Genomic DNA, 8073 nt, shown 5'->3' on the forward strand with positions numbered 1-8073 from the left:
CAAACATAGCATCTTTTAAGGATTTTAAAGTATGGTAACTAAAATGGAACATAATAGTTGAGACCTAGGAGGCTTAAAAATTTTGTTAACATAATTCAAAGAGTAATAGCTATCAATAGCTATCTATCTATCTGTCTATCTATCTATCTATCTATCTATCTATCTATCTATCTATCTATCTACAGATAGATGTATTAGAGTAGAGATCGATGACTGGCAAGTGTGTGGCAGATGATTACTGAATGGCAATTACAAAACAGGGTAAAATTGCTGAACTGACGAAAGGACCTCCTTTTAATGATTATCACTCATAAAGTAATCTCAAAGAATGAATTAACTCCCCCATCACCTGTTTAGCAAAGTTCCTGCATATTTACTTCCTCCATTGAATTACATGATATCTACATTTTGCTTATTCATATTCAACTTCATGCGCTTGAGGAGAAAGAAAAATAATGGAAAGAGGAAGAAAATTCAACACTTTAAAATTATGTCGGCATGTTAGCCCTAAAAATGTAGACACATTTTAAGAAAGGAAAAAACTGTACTAAAATGGTAATTCTCAATGTATACCGATAACAAAAGATGAATACAAGTCATGTGCATACATTTTTTTGGCACCCTCAGTATAGATAGACACACATACTTGTTAATTAATACAAAAAGCAGAATTTTCATTGCACTTTTGAATATCAGTAGTAACATTTAAGTTCCCCCCCCAGCTTTTTTAAGGTATAATTGCAAATAAAAATTAGATATATTTAGGGTGTACAGTATGATAATTTAATATACGCATACATCGTGACATGATTACCTCAATCAAGTTAATAAGTTCATCACCTCACGTAGTTACCTTTCTGTGTGTGGAGGTTAAGTCTCTGCTTTTTGTTTTTTGTTAATTTATTTGTGAAGATTAGAAAAGATATTGCAGTTTATTTAGATTCTGAGTTGTGTGATTACCTATTTTTTAAAAAATAAACCTTTTATTTTGGAATAAATTTATTTTTACAGAAAAGTTACAAAGATAATAAAAAGAGTTCTCACATACCCCTCACCAGTTTTCCCTGTTGTTAACATCTTACATTACCATGGTATTTTGGTCAAAACAAGGAACCAAAATTGTTACATTTCTGTAAAACTTTACATGTTTTTTTTGGATGCCACCAGTTTTCCCGTTAATATCCTCTTTCTGTTTTGGAATCCAATCCAGGGCCCCACATTGCATTTAGTTATAATGTCTCCTTAGTCTCTTTCAACATGTGACAGTAACTTTACCTTGTCTTTCACGACCTTGACACTTTCGATAAGTACTGGTTAACTGTTTTGCAAAACACCTCTCCATTTGATTGTTTGCTTTTTAATTAAAATTTATTGGAGTGACAATGGTTAGTAAAGTTACTTAGGTTTCAAGTGTACAATTCTGTAATACATCGTCTACTTATCACTTTGTGTGTTCACCACTGAGAGTCAGTTCTCCTTCCACCACCATATATTTGACCCCATTAACCATCATCTACCATCCCTTACCCTCTGGTAACCACTAAACTGTTGTCTGGGTCTATGAGTTTTTGTTTCTTTGTCTTCTTCTTTTGTTGAGAACCATATGATTTCACTTTATATGGGGGATCAGTTTTGTTTTGTCTGAGGTTTTCTCATGATTACATTGAGGTTATCCATTTTTGGCAAGAATTCCACAGACCTGATGCTGTGCCATGTCTCAGGTGGTTTCAGGTGGTTGCTCTGCCCTTCTGAATGCATCCTATCAGGGATACATGATATCCATATAATCATTTGGTTAAGACAGTGATTGCCAAGTTTCTCCAATGTAAACTTACTATTTCTCTCTTTCCACCTTCTATTCTTTGAAAGCAAGTCAGTGTCTACTCCACCTGCAAGAGGAGTCAGATTAAGCTCTACCTCCTGGAGTGGGGCTTATCTACGAATATTATTTGAATTCTTCTATAAGGAAGATTTGTCTATATAGGACTTTTAAAATCTAACATTATTAAGTTATCCAGTTGATGTTGAAATAATGCTATTTATTTATTGCACGTTTTCAGTAGATACCAATAAAGTACAAGGCATCCTAGGTCCCCGCCCTAGTGCAATTTATATTTCTAGTAGGAGAGAGATTAAAAACAAACAGCAAACACAAAACTGTATGTTGTGATATGTGTTTCAAAGATACTCAGTTTGTCATGAGAGAATGTGGTGGTTCTGGGGGAGGCCATCTGGGCGAGTTGTTTGGAAAGGTCAGTTAGAGGTGTTGACATATGAATTGAGAACCGGAGAAAGAGAACAAACTAGTTCTGAGAAAAACCTTACGAACAACAGAATGAAATCAGGAAATCATCCTGCGTTGGTTAATTTCATGTGTCATCTTGCTGGACCACAGGGTGCCCAAATATTTGGTTAAACATTACTCTAGGTGTGTCTCAGGGATGTTTCTGGATGAGATTAACATTCATAGACTAAGACAAGCAGATTGCCCTCCCCAATAAGGGGAGGCCTCATCCAATCTCTTCATGGCCTGAATAGAACCAAAAGGCAGAATAAGGAAGAATTCACTCTCTTTGCCTGACTGTCTTTGAGCTGGGACATTGGTCTTCTCCTGCCTTCAGACTCGGGCTTCACTAGAATTGACATCATCAGTTCTCCTGGTTCTGCAGCTTTAGGCTCAGACTTGAGCTACATCATCAGCTCTCCTGGGTATCCAGCTTGCTGACTGCAGACAAAATATATGTCCCCGGAACAGAAAGGGGACTACTGTCTGGCTGCTCAAGTGCAAAAAAAAAAAAAAAAAAAAAATGATAAACTGCTATGAGAAGAAGGAAGAAAAGTGAAGCCTGCCCCAGTGGGGCCTTGAGGAAAATCGTGAGAGAGGAGTTTGAATTTTACTCTAACGGTTGTAGGAAGCCTTCAAAAGATTCTTAGCAGGAATATTAAGTGATATATTCCATTATTAAAAGAGCATCGTAGGGCCCACAGGTGGTGAGGGGCTGACATTATGAGGCCACTGCTGTAGGCTAAACCAGAAATGACTGTGTGTGGTCTGGGTGAGTGTGTCAGCTCACGCGCACAGAAGTGGAGGGATTAGAGAAAGAACTGATAGGCCCCAGGTATCATGGAGTGCTTTCATGTGGTTTTTATTAATTTAAAAAGATACAGATCACATTTTTACAGAATTTAGGTTAGATTTGTCCTAGGTGTGGGTGGGATCAAACTTCTGAAGAAGGGCACAAAAGTATACAGTGTATAAGGATGTTCGCTGCAGCAAAAGATCAGGAATAATTCATGTCTATCAATATGGAATTGGTAAAACAATGCATCCATCAAAAAAGAATGCAGTAGATTTTTGTGCATGGAAGAGAAATGATGTTCAAGAGATACTGAGAGAAAATACCTGCTGCAGAAGAGTCTGCATAGTATGATCCCACTCCGGTGAATTAGAAATGATTATCACTATGTCCACCCGATATTCTTATTATAAGAAAAAGTCTGACGAAGTGTATCAATATACATGTATTGTTACCAGTGGTTAACCCTGTTAACCAGTGGTTATCTCAAGGTGCAATGGAGGTTATGGGGGATTTTCACGTTGTACCTGATACTTTCACGTCTTCTTAAAATGTCTTAAACAATGGATGAGAAAAAAAGAATTTGTTTTATCCGAGTCACTAGCAGTAATTTTAGGATTAATAAGTACTTTAATGAAGTCTTTGAATCAGATTTAAGAAATAAATCCTATAAATATAATTTTCCTTTATAGAGACTTTATATTAATTCAAACCAGGAAAATGGAGATTATTGATTAAATTGAAATTACTAACATTTCCAAGATGATGTCAAGACTGTATTTATTCATTTCCTTCAAATTAACAACAAAAACAATTGTGTATAAAGTTTTTTCTACGTTATTTATTCAGGCAATGCATCTCACAATGGTCTTTGTGGTTTGATAAAGAAATAGATACAGCAATTTGTGAAATAAAACAAAAACTTTCTTTTAAAATTGTGCTTTATGAAAAGGCTATTAAAGTGTGGTTATCTCTGAGCACCAGGATTATGGATTATTATGATTATTTCCATTTCTTCACACCTCCTTTTCATATTTTCCAAATTCTTCATAATAATCACAAATTACTTGGGCAATCAGAAAAAGGTCTAATTGTTACATTAAAGTTAGGTGTCTATAAATTTAACACAGTGTACCTGACCTAAGTTAATCTGCTTGCACTTTCTATATGACATCAAGTAGTTCTCTTTTTCTCAATGACTAAAGTTTGCATACTTTATTTATAAACCGGGATCAAATGATTTGTATTGTGATCACATCGGTTCCCACCTCTCTCTATCCAAAATGATGAGACAAAGTCCACCCAATACACCCTGACAAGCAACATTTTAAATGTCATTATTAAAGTGACGATGCAGGCTTTTCATTAGAACTACAGAACCACAGAAAAAGGTCAAAGCAAAGAGAAGCTGACTGTTAGAAAAACTCCAGCTTCTTATACCTTCTCTTAGCCACAGTCACATGGTATGCAGCAAATATTTTTAGGTTACACTGAGAAAGCTTGAAAGTGTGTGCGTGAGAGAGAGAGCGAGAGCGAGAGCGAGAGGAGAGAGAGAGAGAGAGAGAGAGAGAGAGAGAGAGAGAGAGATTCTTTATGACAATTTAAGTTTTTATGCAAAGGGGTTGAGATCTTTGGGTGAAAGTTATTAAATATTGCATGACAGGTATATTGTATAACAGTCTATCATAATTATAGTTTGCTTTTAACCATCTGAAGACTTTCTGTTTTCTGATTTTAGCGTCTGAGCCTTGTAAATTATTTCTGACTCACTAGCTTTATACCCTAGGGGCAACTCACAAGCTCCATAAAAGTGTGCATATTTTTCTTAAATCTCTTTCCTAGCAAATACATTCATTTGCTTTTTAGCCTCACAATGTAGATTCCCACAGTGAAAAGCAACTAAATGACACTTGCCTCCCTCTCTTATATCCTCCTTTCTCTAAAAAAATATCATTTATAATTAAAAGTACACATTTGAAGACCACTTCTTTATTATAACTGGGGACCTTAAGCTGAGGAGGGAGTTGGGAGCAGGATGGTATAAACACTACTAGACCAAAGTACCCCCATTTTGGCCCAAATGACACTTTGAGGTGGATAGTTCTTTACTGTGAAGGGCTGTGCACTGTAGGATGTTCAACAATATCTCTGGCTTCTACCCACTAGATCCTGACAGTGCAGAGCTCCAATTCCCTGATGCAACCCCAAAAGTGTCTTCAAGATATTGCCAAATACCTCCCAGGGGACAAAACTGTCCGCCAATTGAGAACCACTGCCTGAGGCCAAAGACCTTACAAAATCAAGCTCTTTGTGCCTTTGCCAATTCAAATTGTTCCTTTGACCCTATGGTCAACCTCTAAGTACATAGCCACTCACCAATATGAAATACAGACAGTCATGGATACCCTCACACTCTTCATGTCCGTATGTGGCCAATTTGGATAGGAGGAGAGAAGCAGGCACTGATAACTTCCCCACCCTTCACTGACATGGGTGTTCATGCTTTAATATATGCAAGTTCATACAGTCTTGACCTTGGAAGCTCTAAAATGCCCTGAGTTTCTTTATGCACTAGCCACACTCTCTGCAACCCCATGCTCTTCTGTGAATATTGTTTCAAGCACAATTTTATTTCATTGAATATGTTTATTCTGCCTTGCAATTGTTTTTGCACTTAAATATAAAATTATGATCTACCCTCAAAACATGTATTTCCTGAAATTATCTTTGATTAAAACCTATTAATTAAAACTGAGGGAAGGTTATAGAATTAAAAAAAAAAAATCAAGAAACAAAAAAACCCTGCCTTCCCTAATTTATCTCACAACAAAATAACACATATGAGTTTTATTTTTATGCCTCCTAATATATTCAAGGGATGTTTATTCTCCAGGCACCACGTTGTCTTGGTGTTTGAAGCACCAAGGTAAATGGGCAGAAGGAATGATTTCCTCTGTGGAAGAAACATTATTAATAAATTCTTTTCTATGGAAAACTCTGAAAAGTGGATCTACCATTACTAGATTCATAATCTTAAGTAAGCACCTTAGTCTCTGCTGGCCTGTTTCATCTTTGGGAAAATGAGAATGATGATACCTACCCTTTAAAGCAGGGGTGTCCAAACTTTTTTCAACGTTTTTCACCAAGAGCCATTTACTGTAAAATACACAAACAGCCAGGCCACTCACTCGAGGTGAAGTACGTATTGCCTCACCTGGTTTACTTAAATAAACTAAATATATTTTTGGAATTTGCTGCGGGCCAATAAAAAATGGATTGTGGGCCGCAGTTTGGACACTCCTGCTTTAGGGTATATTGAATGAGACCATCTGTTTTAAGCTCTTAGCCCTGTGCCTGACATACAAGTGTTTCATAAGTATCATTTTCTATGCCACTTCTCCTTTTTGTTCCCAGCACTGGCTAAATAATTTGTGAGGTCCAGTGCAAAATGGGAATGCAGGCTCCCTCGTTCAAATAAGAATTTCAAGATGACAATAACAGATCATCAAACCAAGCATAGGGCTCTGTGTTGCTGCATAGGTGGCACACTAAAAAAGCCAGCTCTGCTTCCTCCCCTAAGGTTTTCAAGGTTCCACTTGTCTATTCTTCTACCAAATTAAAAGCCACTCTTTAATTTGACAGTTGACAGGGAAATAAATGAAATAACTAAAGAGGGCTTTATTATGTGTGTTGCTTTTCAATGCTGGCTCACTTTTACTCAAGCTGTTGAGTGTAGTGAGCCTATGGCTCTCATAAGGAAGCAGTTTTAATCTGCCATGGCATTTCCATGGTTTGTATCATTCTCAACATGTTGAAATAAAAAAAAAAAAAAAACCTGGGGGAAAAACCCATTAGTTTTCTACGAGTAATTGGACCCTTGATAGCCCAAGAGGCACTTAGTGGCCAATGAAGCACTTAATTCAAAAGCTCTTTATCTAGACTTATCAAATAGCATTCACAAAGAAAGCAGCATAGCTCTAAATCAGTGTCTTTGATCCCAAACTGGAGACTTTTAGGGAATTGGTCCAGATGTCTAAGAGTAAAGTATCCAAAGAGGAAGATTTGGTCTCCAAACCACTGAGCTCTGGTTCTCCTGTTATTCTTCTCCTTTCTGGATGTATCAACGTGTCCTTTACAGGTTTTTTTCAAGGTTCTCACATCCGTATTTATTAATATAAGAGCAGAATCTGTAAAAAAACAAAGTATGTTTTTGCATATATGTATATATGGGAGGAGAGAGAGAGAGAGAGAGAGAGAGAAATTTCCTCTCTTGAAACACAGAAGGCACCCAAGGCATCTTAACAGAAGGCAGAGACTTAACATTTATTGAGCATCTTTTAAGTGCCAGGTGTGCTATATACATTGGAATATTCAAAGTATATGCTAGTTTTCATGTATTCATTCACTTAATCTCAGGACATTTTTTATTTTTTTTTACAGTGGGAAAACTGAGGCTCAGAGTAGTTATGTAGCCTGCCCAAAGTCACACAGTTAGCAAGTAGGTGGGTCTGGATTGGCGATTTGATCTAACTCCAAAGCTCATGTATTAAAATCCTATTCGGTTTAGGAGATTACAAATCCAGGGGTCCAATTTGTCACAGTCTCTTTGAATCAAACAACGAACTGAATGCAATAAACTTTAACATACTTGCTAATCATGTTAGTTTACATGGCCACCTTGCTCTTACCATAATTTTCACCCTTTCCCCCACCCCCATCACCATAAATCGTTTGGTGTCTAAAGGGTTAGCGATTTTCCTAACAGTTGATCGCGAGAACGGAGTAAAGATAAAGAATGAAAATATGTGTTGTGGGACAAACTCCCAAGGCCTAAAAAAAACAAACAAACCATCTGTTTGGGATGACAATCCATCACTTCCGGCCTCGACTGGGCGAGAGGAAACCTCCGCACGTGCATCCAGGCGATTCCCAGCCCTCGCTTACCTCCGGGCAATTGGCTAGTCGGCCGCCGGGCCGGGATCATGCAAACCCGAGC

At 37.3% G+C, this 8073-nt stretch overlaps 1 long non-coding RNA gene across 1 annotated transcript; it reads right to left on the minus strand.

The window, feature by feature from the left end:
* Positions 1-7224: 7224 nt before the first annotated feature.
* Positions 7225-8060, minus strand: LOC117011756 (uncharacterized). The gene is made up of 2 exons (XR_004421058.1): positions 7927-8060; positions 7225-7264 (listed from the first exon to the last, which is right to left on the minus strand). It is a non-coding gene; the product is annotated as an uncharacterized LOC117011756 (long non-coding RNA).
* Positions 8061-8073: the final 13 nt, after the last annotated feature.

Source organism: Rhinolophus ferrumequinum, chromosome 19 (assembly GCF_004115265.2).
Source record: "Rhinolophus ferrumequinum isolate MPI-CBG mRhiFer1 chromosome 19, mRhiFer1_v1.p, whole genome shotgun sequence".
Lineage (NCBI taxonomy): Eukaryota > Metazoa > Chordata > Mammalia > Chiroptera > Rhinolophidae > Rhinolophus > Rhinolophus ferrumequinum.